Genomic DNA, 14,015 nt, shown 5'->3' on the forward strand with positions numbered 1-14,015 from the left:
ATGTAACAAGCAATGTAATGGAGTATATAAATCATGTAAAACAAGTATCAAGGAAATAATTAGTTTACAATAACACGGGCACCAATTTTTTGTTACCATTTGATGTGACACGTCTATGGAACCCATATGGCTTTTCTACTTTTCTAGTTCTAGGTGTCCAGGAAATTCCAAGTTTATCTGGGAATGATTTTCCAAATCTGAAGGGAATGAAGATCAGCCCCAGATTTGGATCTAAAGATTTTTATTCTTCCTCGATCTCATTTTCATAACACTAAATCTTTACATATAGCCAAAGATCAAAGAACTATCATAGACCCTAAGGGGTCCTTACATATTTGACAGGGGAAATTGATATTCAATCAAACATACAAAACAAATTCAAAAAATTTCACACCACACATATACCGTGGGATTGCATTCTCATGGCAGGGATCTAAAGCCTCTGCATTTAGGGCAACCTTGGCATTGCTGTGCTGTGAAAATAATTGTTGTTTGTTGTGAGAGAAATCAGCTATGAGAGAAAGCAGTTTGGGGTTTGGTAAACTTTTTGTTAAAAGTGTTATTGGTACTGATTCCTGCATAATCAGAAAATGATTACCGCATAATCATTAAACCCAGCACCTCACAAAACTGATTCCTGCATAATTAGAAAATGAAAGCACCTCATTAGCTGCTTTCCTTTATAGCTTTCTCTCACAACAATTTTTAACAATAAGTGATTTTCTCATATTTACCAAACGGGCTGGACTTCCCAAATTTTTTTTAAAAAATCACTTATCATCCCAAAAAAGCAATGCCAAACTGGCACTTAGTATCTAAACATTTCCTGCATTTCATTTTATCTAAGCCGTTATAATAATCAGATGATTTAGATAATGACACATCAGCTAAAGAATAAAGTTTAATTTAATTATATTTTATTTTCCTAAACGTAATGTTTCCGTTTTCTTCCCTCCTCGCTCCCCTCCCTTTTTTTTTTAATCACACTGGCATTCCATTAAATCGTAAACCAGAGCAAACGCCAAAGATTCAAGCAGCTAGAGTCCACAAATTAAGGACTATTAGAGCATGTCCACCTTTAAAGGCTAAGGCTAAGAGCTATTCCAGCGGAGAGCCCAAGCCCGAGGCTAGGGGGGTAGCGCCAAAAACCCAGCCCAGCAGCCTTTGTTGCTTGGGCTGGCTGTGGGTCCCACGTACCGGGCTGGCCCGAAGGCAGAACTTGCTCGAGCTCGAGCCCGAGGGGAGTGATGACGTCGCGTGGTGCAAATTTTTTCAACGTTGGCGTTCTAGCCGTTGAAATACACATGGCGACGCGTGCGCCAACATTAAAAAAATTTGAACCGGCGTGCGCGACGCGTCAACCATATGTATTTCCAACGCCGAAGCCACGTGTCTTCGCCTGGGCTCTCCGACCGCTTCTCCTCTTCCCCAACTGGCCTTTTTTTGACAATAAAATTATGAAAAAAATACCAAAAAATTCTGAATTTTTTTTCTATAAATACCTATCAATACCCTTCACTTTCAACACCAATCCTCATATATTTTCTTCTACTTTACTATTATTCACTCTTTACTCAACATTTTATCGTCTTTCAAGTTCTATTTTTATTTCTTTTCTTTATGGCTTCTTCTATCGAATGCAAAGGGGTGTGGAGCACCATGGAAGATGTTTTCTTGTCTGAGTCTTGGCTACAAGTTAGTCATTGTCCCGTGTCTGGCAATGAGATGAAATTTTGTCATATGTGAAAAAAAATTCATGCCGAATTTATTGAAAGAATTTCGGGGTCGACTCGTACGGAAATGATATTGTCTAATAGGTGGAAAATTCTCAATAAAGAGTTGGCAAAATGGAGAGATGCCTTGGCAAAAGCGATGGACAACCATAAAAGCGGGGAAAATCTTAGTAATGAGGTAAGTATTTTGTAATTTTCGTTTTATTAAGTTTAATGTCCTAATATATATATATATTAATGTTTCTTGCATTTTCAATATTTTGTTAATATTTCTTGCATAAATAATATTTTGTTAATATTTGTTGCATTTCCAATATATTTGTAAGGTTAATTGCATTTCCATTATTTTTTTTTTATGTTACTTGCAATTCATCCGAAATTTGAACCCAAATTTATTTGAATTTTGAATTTTGAATCATCCGAAATTTGAACCCAAAAATCCTATCCGGAAATTTTATCCGATTATGAATACTTTTGACACGTAGGAACCCGAAAATTTTATTCGAAAATATTATCCAAATTAATTATTCAGGTAAAAAAATTTGTGAAAAAAAAAAGTGAATAGTAATTGCCCTTTGCCATGGCAACGGGTGGAAACACACAATAAGCTCCACCCATTTGCCTATTTCCATGGCATGGGGGGGCTAGGGCAGGCACTATTCATGTGAATAGTAGTTGTCCTTGCAAATAGTATTGTGTGTTTCCACCCGTTGCCATGACAAAGGGCAATTACTATTCACTTTTTTGTTTTTTTACACAAATTTTTTTATCTCAATAATTAATTTGGATAATATTTTCGGATAAGATTTCCAGGTTCCTACGTGTCAATACTATTCATATCTCATAATCGGATAAAATTTTCAATTTCAAATTTCAGATAAATTTTAAAAAAAATTGGTTTGTATTTATAGAAAAAAATTCATTAATTTTTGGGTATTTTTTAAAAAAATTTCCAAATTTTTTCCAGTATTTTATTGCAAAAATTGGCCGTTGGATTGGAGGAAAAATCTGATCGGAGAGCCCAGACGACGCCACGAGCAAAAAAAAATCACATGAGTGGTGACGCCGTGGCGTCGCGATGACATCATCATCACCCTCGTTTTGGACCCTGGTGAATTGGCCTTTGGGCCAGCCCGACTTGGTAGGACCCACATGTTGCCCGGCTTGGGCTCATCACTGGAGATAACTTTTCTCGCTTTTCTCCCCACCGAGGCTCTAGCGCTCATTGGAGTTGCTCTAAGATTAAGGCAAATGCAAGTGCCACTATTCATGTGAATACATGAATAGTGGCAGCTGCCTTTTTTGTTCCACCCCAAAAGGCTAGGGCAAGGGCAAGAAAAAAAAAAGAATATGCAACAAAATATAAACAATTTAGAAATGCAAGAAATAAAATGATTATGCAAGAAAAAAATAAATATGGAAGAAAATATAAACAATTTACAAATGCAAGAAAAAAAAAATTACAATTTACAAATATTGGAAGGAGAAGAGTTCGTATGAGGATTTGGCGTGGAAAGTGAATAAAATTGTTATGTATTTAAAAGGAAAACATCCATATTTTTTGGTTTTTTTTTTGGCTCGCTGATGTCAGCTTCTTCGGGCTGAAGCCCAGGCAAGATTTGCCCTTGGGCTTGCCCCGGCTGGTGGGACCCTGGGCTGCTTTGCGTGCGCTGGAGGTCCATACCCTAGAAAACGGGCCTCTTGCCCTGGCAAAATGGGCTGCGGTGGAGGTGGCCTTAGAACAACATGCAAAAGTTAACTGAACAACCATGCGAGAAGGAAAGAGCGACATACGAGCAACCGAAACAAACACAAGGAGGAGACATTTGTATCTCACTTCCCCCTCAATAATAGTTCAAAAGTTCAAAACTCAAGTAAAATTTTATGTGAATCAAATTCCAAGTGAAATAGCATCAATGGAATTTCAGAACTACTGCTCTGCTAAGGCATCAAAAGACCCACACCCTAAATTGAATTTCCTTTTTTTCCTATAACTTCAACGATTCACAGTAAAGATGTGGAAGCTTTTCTTATTCTTATCATGCCTCCAGGCATGAGTCAACAACATGGGACCGCCAAGCTCTCCTTGGAATTTCTCCGAGTTCTTGGTCTGGGTTCTTGTCTTCGTCAGTAATTGTGCCCACGCATTCGCATTCAATTATGAAATGGTTGAATCAGATTCCAAATGGGAAAAACATCCATGAATTTGATATATAATTGAATTTTTGAGATTTTCATTTGCGTTTTGAACTAGTGTTGAGTATTAGAGATTTATGGGAAATGGGAAATGGCAAAGTCGAAGAGAGGGAGGAGAGGAAGGGGAGAGTGAGAGAGAGAGAGAGAGATATATATATATATAAAGCGGGCTAGCGTCAGTTTAGAAAAAAAAAAATCTAAAATTTTGATGTTAAGTTTTATTTGTTAGATTTTAAGTTGTTAGATTATTATAAGGGTGTTCTGATGAAGCGAAATGCGGAGAAATGCTTGGACTCTAAATGTAGAAGTTCGGGATCCGTCATGGCAGATATTGGGATTCGAAAGGGTTTCCAGTTTTTGTTTTTTGGTTTCTATAAATGGTTTAATTGTTTTAACTTTTGGAATTAATAATTGAGTTAAAGTATGAATAATTAAAAAAATATCATTTGGCAGATGACATGAGATGGTCATGTCATGTGCCACATAGATTAGTATCGTTAAGTTGATAAACAAATTGGTGCCTTTAGCATTATTGATTAGTTTAATTATCACTCTAAAGAATAATAGCTTCGATTATGTAAGGTGACACACTGTGAAAAGTTTTCGGCTCCACCACTGATAAAATCTAGATGGAGATGCTATTAGGAACACCCATTCCCGTGACCCCGGGCATCGAGAAAGGCTTCCTGCTCCAACTCTGTTTTTCAGGTTCAAGTTGGTATTCCTCTAATCAATTATTCCTTCTAGCATCTTCAAATTACCATTGAACCGCTCGAATGCAGCTTTTATCACAGGATTTTCAGCCCAGGAAGACTCAAGTTTCTCACCAAGATACGCCTCATCAGGTGAATGATTCGATAGCACATCCATCACAACCATCATTTGCGTTGCTTGAATCTGTGATGGGTAGCAGTTTAGCAGTGTCATTTCTGGTCTCTTCAAAAAATTATTGAAAGACTCATCAGATGGATCTTCTGTTGGCATGTTGGTTCGAGCGATTGTAGGCTTTTTTGGGACGTATCCAGCATACGTATACTGCCCAAAGTTCACAGCTGCATGATGACCAGCTGTTACCCAAATTATGGTTGTCAAAATGTGGATTAGATTTTCTGGTTTCAAAGCAGGCCACCATGGCTCATCTTTCTTGTCTGCATGGCCTTTTGTTCTAACTTCTGTCCACCAACCTTGAAGCTCCTTATCAGACTCAACAAGAGTTGGATCTGGATAGTAGTGGTTCACATAGTCACTGGCCCACTCCTTAATGGCATCCCAAAGAATGAGACCATCATTTGCAAATGGGTTGTCTTCAATTGTTAGCTTCAAGCCATGCTCAGCTGTTGGATCCTGAACTGCCATTCCCCTGAAATTAAAGCAAACAGATTAATTAGCGGTGAACTTCCATAGCATTTCAAATGAAGTTTTTCTTTTTTAAGATGGGTAGCAACTAGATATAGATTGCAAACGCTTGTTTTCCTTTTTCTTTTTAGATTTTTTAACGTAGTTTGGATCAATCTTAGATTAGTTTTAATTATCATGTGAAATACCTTCTGATCAGATCTGCTGGCAATGCTTCCATGTCAAAGCGCCAGAGCTGGTCGTAAGCAGCAGGACTGAGCTCAAAGCAGTACTTTGCTGGTGAGAAGTTGCTCTCAACGATCCCACCGGCATTAATGAGGATTTCTCGAGCGAGAGCATTGATTTCCATCGTATACATGTGGATGTAAAAGTCTATAAATGGGGTGTATAACACTTAATTGTCGATTAGCTGCAATTATGCATGGCTCTGCACAACAATGAGTCCTCAGCCTGTGAAAGTTTTGAAGTACAAACAAGTTACCACCCATGAGTTAGTCCACAATTTTCTAATTGGCAAAGCTACATTTAGAGAACATCCATGCTTAAGCTGGAGGCATTTACAGGACCAATTTGGTAACTTCCTGCCAATATTATTAAAAGGGATTTGAGCCAGTTACCAATGATGGACAAGCTGATGAAGGCCAGCATCATGAGCACAAACATGGGCTTTAGCAAGCATCCATAGCCAACAACCGGTGGCATCCAAGGTTGGGGTGAACACTTGCTTCCATTGCGGTTTGTCACCAATGGGTGGTCGAGTAAGTTCAATGGCTACAGGTTTCAGTATCCCATCCTCAGTGAGGAAGAATAGTGTTCGAGAACCATACAATGTAGTTCCTTCGATTTGTCATACTTTGTTCACATAAGGCATGAGAAGATCATGATAATCCAAAATGAACATCTTCTTTCTTTTCAAGGCCTGCATTTCAAGTTCAAGCAATATCTCTTTCAAAGAGTACAAAGAACACGCACACGATTGGTACAATTTCAGGTTAAACAGATGGACAATCAAAACACATGGGAGTGTTGGATTCTATCTTGTGTTACCTGATTGACAGTCATACAACCTCCATTCTCTTTCTCCACCAGTTCTGTTGTGATCAATGATTCAGGCGGGCCATAAATCTCAAGGTCAAGTTTACTTTTCAATGGCCATTCCTACATCCAGAAAAATACATAAGCTAAAAAAACGATATGCTCCTAATTAACACCGCAAGTACTTCATCACTTAGGAAGATGGAAAAAGGAAAGTAGTTAATTTAATGTTCTCAATGAAGTGAAGGAGTTGACTTTATCAAAAAATTAATGGAGAACACATACCGTAACAAGCTCTATACCATATGGATTAAGACCAGCTAGAGTCTGCCGAGAAAATTCTGCATCTCTAGACCAAGAAAATCTATCACCTATAAAAGAAGAATAGCTTAATCAAGAGCTACCGATGCCACAATGCGCTGCGAGCACATATATATATATATATATATATATATAGAGAGAGAGAGAGAGAGAGAGAGAGAGAGAGAGAGAGAGAGAGAGAGAGAGAGAAGAGGAGGCATACGATCAATTATTTCGGGGGTCTCGAAGAGCAAAAGATTGTCTTGCCCACCAGTAATAGTCTTGACTAGCCTTGGGATGATTTTCTGTAAACCCTCACCAGTTTTTGGCTCAGGCAATTTGACTCCTTCATTAAACAGTGAATCTATGGCTGTGAAGTATGGAAATCCTTGATCTGGATTAGCAAGTGCTGTCTGAAGCTGAGAGGGCACTGCAGCCAGCGCAGATTTCAGGGTCTTGGCCGAGAATGTGAGTTGTTTAACCTCTGCAAACGCTTCATCTCTTGGTACATACAACACTGCTGCTTCTTTCTTCCGATAACGGGTCTGCATTGACAAAACTATGTGAAACAATAATCACCTAGCTCACAACGTTTCTCAAAAACATTAAACATATTTATTTTATGCATATGTTAACTGCAAAATACCTTTTCATTAGAGTGATATGTTAATTAATGGTTCATATATATACGGATAACAAAATTCGCTCTCAAAGCGACACAGCGCAGACTAAACAGAAAACAGAAATGCATATGACAAGAAAACAGATTCAGCATGGGCTAGCAAACTATGGACCTTGTTACTAAAATTTGAGAAATTTTTTTATTTGTCATTCTGGTAGTATTATTTGGTACACAAGGACACGTCCTCTATTCATTTTGAGAAAAAAAAAAAAATTGGTTCTAAGTGGCAGAGTACCGCACTGTTAAATTGTGTCATGTATTACAAAATCAGAACTACAAATAAAGATTTGTAGCACATTGACTTATTTTAACTAGACAGTCAAGTTTTTGAGTAATTTTTACAAAAAAATTGGGAGATTTGCTAGCTAGTCCATTAATTAATTGGTTACCCTTTTTGGAGCGTGGTCATCCTGTTCTGCAACGCCGAGGGTATGGGTGTTGTTTGCTGCCAAGGACAGGCCTAGCCAGTTCATTGTTGCTATCTGGATCTCCAAGATCATTATAGGTATCATAATCGTAAATCCTATCGAATGGTTTTCTTTCACCCTCCCCATTTCCTCTTAAATTTTCCAGCTCCATTTCTCTTATCCTCTTCAACCCACTTGGTGTCTCTGATGGTATGTAAGACTGCTTCATTGTTCAAATAAAATAACATATCAGATAATATATATTGTATGTGTAGAGGAAACATTAATTGCATGTCTACAGGTATGGGAAAAGATGGAATATGATAAATAAGGAATGAATCAGATCAACTAGGAGGGGGTATAGTTGATCTGATTTCTATTCCTTGTGTATTTAATTAAGAACTTTTAAGTGGGATCCGTGTATTAAATGATTTCTTATGTGTAAGTTAGGAATGGAAATAAGTTGTATCAGATCAATTTCTTCTTATTCCCATTACTTGTAAGTAAACGAGCCATAAGTTGTATACAACGAATAAGTTGACTAAAAATATTAGGGAATTTTGGCATGTGGTCCTGTACACATAGAGGTGCGTCATGCGTGGGCCACATCACAATGTGGATTGTTCAAATTTACTTAACCAATTTGAAGTAGTATCAGTAAGAATCTGTATGTACATTTATATAATTATGAGAAATTAAGGAAAAGAATAAGCATATGGAATTAATTAAGGGACCCTGTTGGTGAAAAATATTCGCTTCTGTGGGTTGTCAAACTTGGAATGAGTCCACGAATTGCATGGAACATTAACAGAGCCATTTGGGAAGCCGTGGAGGTGTATGCTCTTGATGAAGATCTCCTTGTGGTGTTCATTCTCCACCACAACTGCTCCAACCTCTCCAAAACCTGCTGGGATGCTGAAACTACTCTCATATATCACATCGTCATCTTTTTGGCTCACTTTATTCGCATACCCCTTGATTGTCTCCTTCTCCAACCCCGTCTCTGCAACAATTTCATAAATAAATGTAATACTAACTAATATTTAATTTAGTGGTAGTTGTTTCGATTTGGTTGGAAGAGGTCTCATATGTATGACTTACATGAATTCAAGGATGAGACGTACAGATGAGTTTATTATCTAGTTATTTTTTTAAGAAAAAACTTTATTTGAGAATAATGAATATTCATGGGGCTAACATTTTGCTCTTTTTGACAGAAAACCAAAGAAATAATGAACAGTAATCTATAGAACAGTTGTTTATCTAATCTAAACCACATCCGCTCTAGCAACTTGTCTAAGCCCATATTTTGTTTTGGTTTTTGGTATGAATGAAGTTGATTTTAAATGAGCAAGTAGTAAAAGTGCTTACTGGGTTCAAGCTGGGTGCTAACAAGCTCCAAAAGTAAGGTTTTTCCGACCAAATCGGTAAAGTCATCGAGGGGCCGAGTCAATCCAATGGTGGAGATGAAGCCACCAGCTGTTACCTGGACTTTAACCACAGATCCTATAATCTCTCAATCCTTTATGATTTTCTTTCCTTTAACAGTAACTGCCTCATTCTCTGTTGTTGAAGTAGCTTCTGGTGAAGGCCTGAACTTACTAGAAGTGGCACGGATCACCAAGGAATAGTTTTGTTTATGGACATGATGGCGTGGAAGGATGTTGATGAAGGCGGGGCTGCAATGGCTCCTCCTCAGATAATCGGTGTTGTGGATGGAATATTTTGGTAAGAGAGAGAAGGCTTCGGTTTTTTGCAGCCGAGACTTCATCATCTGATTTCGTACTTGATATTTGGAAGAGGCAGCTTTATTTCCTTTGTTTCCTTCAATTTATGGGTTCATGCATTTATAGAGAGAAATATGTGTGTGTGTGTGTGTGTGAGAGAGAGAGAGAGAGAGAGAGAGAGCCAATCATCTTTGTAGCATGGAGATATATGTGGATATGTAGCTATCGTCTCTTAGCTTCATGATTCTTACATATTACTTTTGTTATTGCCCTTTTACTAATGAAGTTTTAGCATGTGGCTTTTTTATTATAAACATTTCTGCTCAATAAAGGCAGTCAGTGCGTGATACAGTATCCCCACAGGTCACATAACACCACATTGTAGCTTCTAATGTTCATGAATTATGAATAGTTTTATTTGACTTCAAGAGCTCTTCTTGGTCATGTCATCCATCCCTCCGTTACCTACCAGAGACAGAAAGGAAAAGAGCGCTCATCGAGCTTCTCAAATTATCTTACAAAATAATAGCTACATTTTGCCATTCGAAGTTGCGAAATGGATGAGATCAAAGTTTGTGAAAGTTAGGTGGAAGTGAGGTTTTTCAATGCGTCATGTCTTTAATAAATATGTGACGTTCTGTGTAAATAATAGTTGTAAAGAAAGTACATACATCCTTCCTAGGACTACCCAACAATGTATTTCAACGATAAAAACTGTCCATATTTTTACATTGTCATTCAAGGGTTATACTTCTTAAAAATAGTCCAGCTCCAAAGTTGTTTTTTGTCTTCCAAAATGAGTGAAATAACTCAGTTCATTAGATAAAAATGAAACGAAAAATAAATGACCCATTACTAGTATAGTGGTTTAAAGTAATTGCTCTTCCATGCAAGGTCTTGGATTTGAATTTTAGCATCCGTATAATATGTGTAAGTTTAGTATATTATCACAACATCAATAAGAAAGGTCCTCCAAAAAAAAAATAAAAATAAATTGTGGATAATCAAATAGCTAAACAATTTCCGATTTATATGATATTTTGCATGAATAGTCCTTAAAAGACAGCCGAAAAATTGAATGTCCTTTAATTGTAAATCTACTATATAAATGATGTCGCCATCCAACTAGATACACCTTTTTTCATTTCCAATATAATAATGTTTTTGTTTTTGTTTTATACGTCGACCCCTATCCTCCAATCCCGTTATGGGATGGCTATCATGACATTGACAATCTCAGAAACTTTATCATCAATTCAAGGATTAATCCGGGTTGAACTGTGGCCGCTGTAAGAAGAAAAAAGAACCGCCAACCAACCTCTAGTTTTACTAATTACCACCACATACATTATACATATGCAAGAACAAGAGACCAAAAGAAAAAGAGAGAAACGAAACATGGTAAGTTCGAGACTCTCATTCTAATAATAGTTTTGATAAATATCTGCATCAAATATCGGAGCAACGTTGATGTGATAGAAATTGTTTTCATTATACATAAACGAGCCTAATTATTAAGCTACACGAGGAAGTAATGTCATTAAATTATGGTCCTGCATTGCATTTGTGTGGTCGGCATCCAAATCCAAAATGCTTTGATTCGGAAAATTGATAGTATCTGTCTGGTCTGGACAAGGCTAAATAAAACAAAACAAACCAAGGGATGGAAATCAGCAACTTGGCCAAAATTGGCTTGGACTGCAACAAAACTTAAATTCTAGTGGTGGCTTTATCGGCCATGATTCGTACTTGCAGAAAGTAGACAAAGACAAGCAATCCAAGTCCATTACCATGCATGTCTTTGTTCCTACTATCCACATGTGGTAAACTCTCGAAAAGTATAGAAATAATCAAACTTTCCTGTTTTGATGGACTAAAAATGTGAACACTTGTTTCCAATGCCTAAATCCATAACCGTTGTCCTAATGTATTATTACTATTATTATTATTTTTATATAAGTAATATTTGGGAAGGATGTTAGGATGCCATGTGGGTTCAAACATGAAACCACTAATTTACAACTCAAGACATTTTTCTAGTAGACTAAACTCCATTAATGTATTAAGGGATTTTTGGAGAGATCAATTGTTGACTTTGGTGTTATTTTGGGTGTGTTTCTAGTTAAGTGTTTGGTTTTTTTTATTAACTAGGATTTTTTTTATTTGTATAATATTAATGGCTGAGATGTGAAAAATTAAGTCATCTTAGATAGCTCATACATGATTTAAGAAGTGATGTGGGTAAAGTTTGTTGGGAACGGTTTATTTAGTTAGCCGAACTTAGTTCAAATTTCAGGATATGTCCATGGTATATAAGAGGTTTGTAGAGTCATTCTCTACTGAGGATATAATTAGTTTATGCTAAAATATGAATATGATTTGAATATTTTAGGTTAATTGTATTCTTCTACATAAGGAGGTATATATAGGAGTTTACAAGAGTGATTTACAAGGAAATAGATACAGTAATCAATTAGGAGAATATCTCCTAATTATACAAGAATATGTCAACTATATAAAATAAGAAAGTAAATGACCTAATTAATTAAGAAAATAAATCTCATTGACTAATTAGGATAGCTCATGTCAACACTCCACCTCAAGTTGGTGCATACACGTCACCAATGCCCAACTTGGTAAGTGAGTCATAAAACACTCGTCCACAGACAGCTTTTGTTAAGACAATCGCTAATTGATCTTCTGATTTTACAAAAGGTAGATAGATGATCTTGTTCTCAATTTTTCATTTGATGAAATATCTATCCACCACAACATGTTTAGTTCGATCATGCTGAACTGGATTATGAGCAATATCGATAGCTAACTTGTTATCACAATGTAACTCCATTGGCTTCTCTGGTTTAACACCCAATTCTGTCAAGAGTCCTCTGATCCATAATAATTCACACACTCCTTGAGTCATTCCTCTATACTCTACTTCTGCATTAGACCGGGAAATTTTTTATTTTTTATTTACTCCTCCAAGTGACAAGGTTACCTCCAACGAATATAAAATAACTTGATATAGAGCGTCTATTTGTAATGGAACCAGCCGAGTCAGTATCTGTATATCCAACAACTTCAAGATTTCAATTCCTGGAGAACATTAGTCCATTTCCAGGGGCTGACTTTAAATATCTTAAGATCCGATCAACTACATTCCTATGAGAAACATTGAGAGAATGCATAAACTGACTAACCACACTCACAACACATGCAATATCTGGTCTTGTGTGTGCCAAATATATCTACCTTCCAACAAGGCGTTGGTATTGTTCCTTATTGGTAGGCACTCAGTCCATATCTTCACACAACTTGTGATTCATCTCAATGAGTGTGTCAGTAGGCTTACATCCAAGCATTTCTGTTTTAGTGAGTAGATCCATCATATACTTCCTTTGAGATAAAAATATACCAATCTTTAACCTTGCCTACTTCAATTCCGAGGAAGTATTTTAGAGTACCTAAATCCTTCATCTCAAATTCCCAAGGCAAATACTTTTGTAGTTTCTGTTATTCTCCTGTGTCGTTCCCAGTTACGACAATGTCATCCATATACAAAATTAATGTAGTGATTTTTCTATCATCGTGCTTTAAGAACAGAGTATGGTATGAATTACTTTAAGTGCATCCAAAAAATTTCATGGACTTAGTAAATCTGCCGAACCATGTCATGGGAGATTGTTTTAACCCATATAATAATTTTCTGAGCTTGCAAACCTGATTTTTCTTGACATGAGCTACATTACATCCTAGTGGTAAATCCATTAGACTAGACATCTTCCTCCAAGTCTCCATGTAAGAAGGAATTTTTAACATCAAACTAATGCAGTGGCTAATCTAGATTTACTACTAAAAATAGTAGGACTCTAATAATGTTGATCTTGGCTATTGAGGCAAAGGTCTCTTGGAAGTCCACTCCATATCTCTGTGTGTACTGTTTCGCCACCATAGACTAGCTTTGTATCTTTCAATAAATCCATCTGCATTGAGTTTCACAGTATAGCTCCACCCACATCCTATCGTCTTCTTTCCGTGAGGTAAATGCATGAGCTCCCATGTAGCATTCTTTTGAAGTGCTCGCATTTCTTCATTCATGGCTTCTTTCCATTTTGAGTATTCTAGTGCTTCAGTCACACTATTGGGGACAGATATATCGGCCAACTACTTCACAAAGTATACATGTGATTCGGACAATCTCCTTAGAGATATATAATTATTGATGGGGTATTTCCCTTTGGCTTTAAGATTTGCTTCGTAATGTACTCGAGGTTTACCACGGTTATTTCCTTTTGGAAGCTAATATACTTTGTGCCTTTTAAAATCAAATCATCATAGTATATTTAATTAGTGTTATCAGATTCAGGAGAAAATCGTACCTGAATGACTTCCTTAGAAGGGGATTAGTGTGGTACTAGAGCTGTAGGCAAGTGCGAGGGCAAAATCTCATAACACTGTTCAGTTTCCTCCTCTTGATTTTGGTACTATGGAATCAACCAGTCGGTGGGACAAAGCAACCGGTCGTTTTGACATAGTGGCTCTGTTTGTGAAGGAAGATTGGGGGCGACCAATTGCTTGG

The 14,015-nt window shown here is 37.0% G+C and overlaps 1 pseudogene across 1 annotated transcript; it reads right to left on the reverse strand.

The window, feature by feature from the left end:
- Positions 1 to 4,367: 4,367 nt before the first annotated feature.
- LOC103330514 (linoleate 13S-lipoxygenase 2-1, chloroplastic-like) lies at positions 4,368 to 9,528 on the reverse strand (annotated as a pseudogene). Its single transcript, XR_016127252.1, has 9 exons — positions 9,081 to 9,528; positions 8,444 to 8,712; positions 7,692 to 7,929; positions 6,844 to 7,165; positions 6,606 to 6,691; positions 6,333 to 6,443; positions 5,903 to 6,204; positions 5,474 to 5,735; positions 4,368 to 5,289 (listed from the first exon to the last, which is right to left on the reverse strand). The product of XR_016127252.1 is annotated as a linoleate 13S-lipoxygenase 2-1, chloroplastic-like (transcript).
- Between the last annotated feature and the right edge of the window lie 4,487 nt (positions 9,529 to 14,015).

Source organism: Prunus mume, linkage group LG5 (assembly GCF_029339155.1).
Source record: "Prunus mume cultivar Tortuosa linkage group LG5, ASM2933915v1, whole genome shotgun sequence".
NCBI classification, from domain to species: domain Eukaryota; kingdom Viridiplantae; phylum Streptophyta; class Magnoliopsida; order Rosales; family Rosaceae; genus Prunus; species Prunus mume.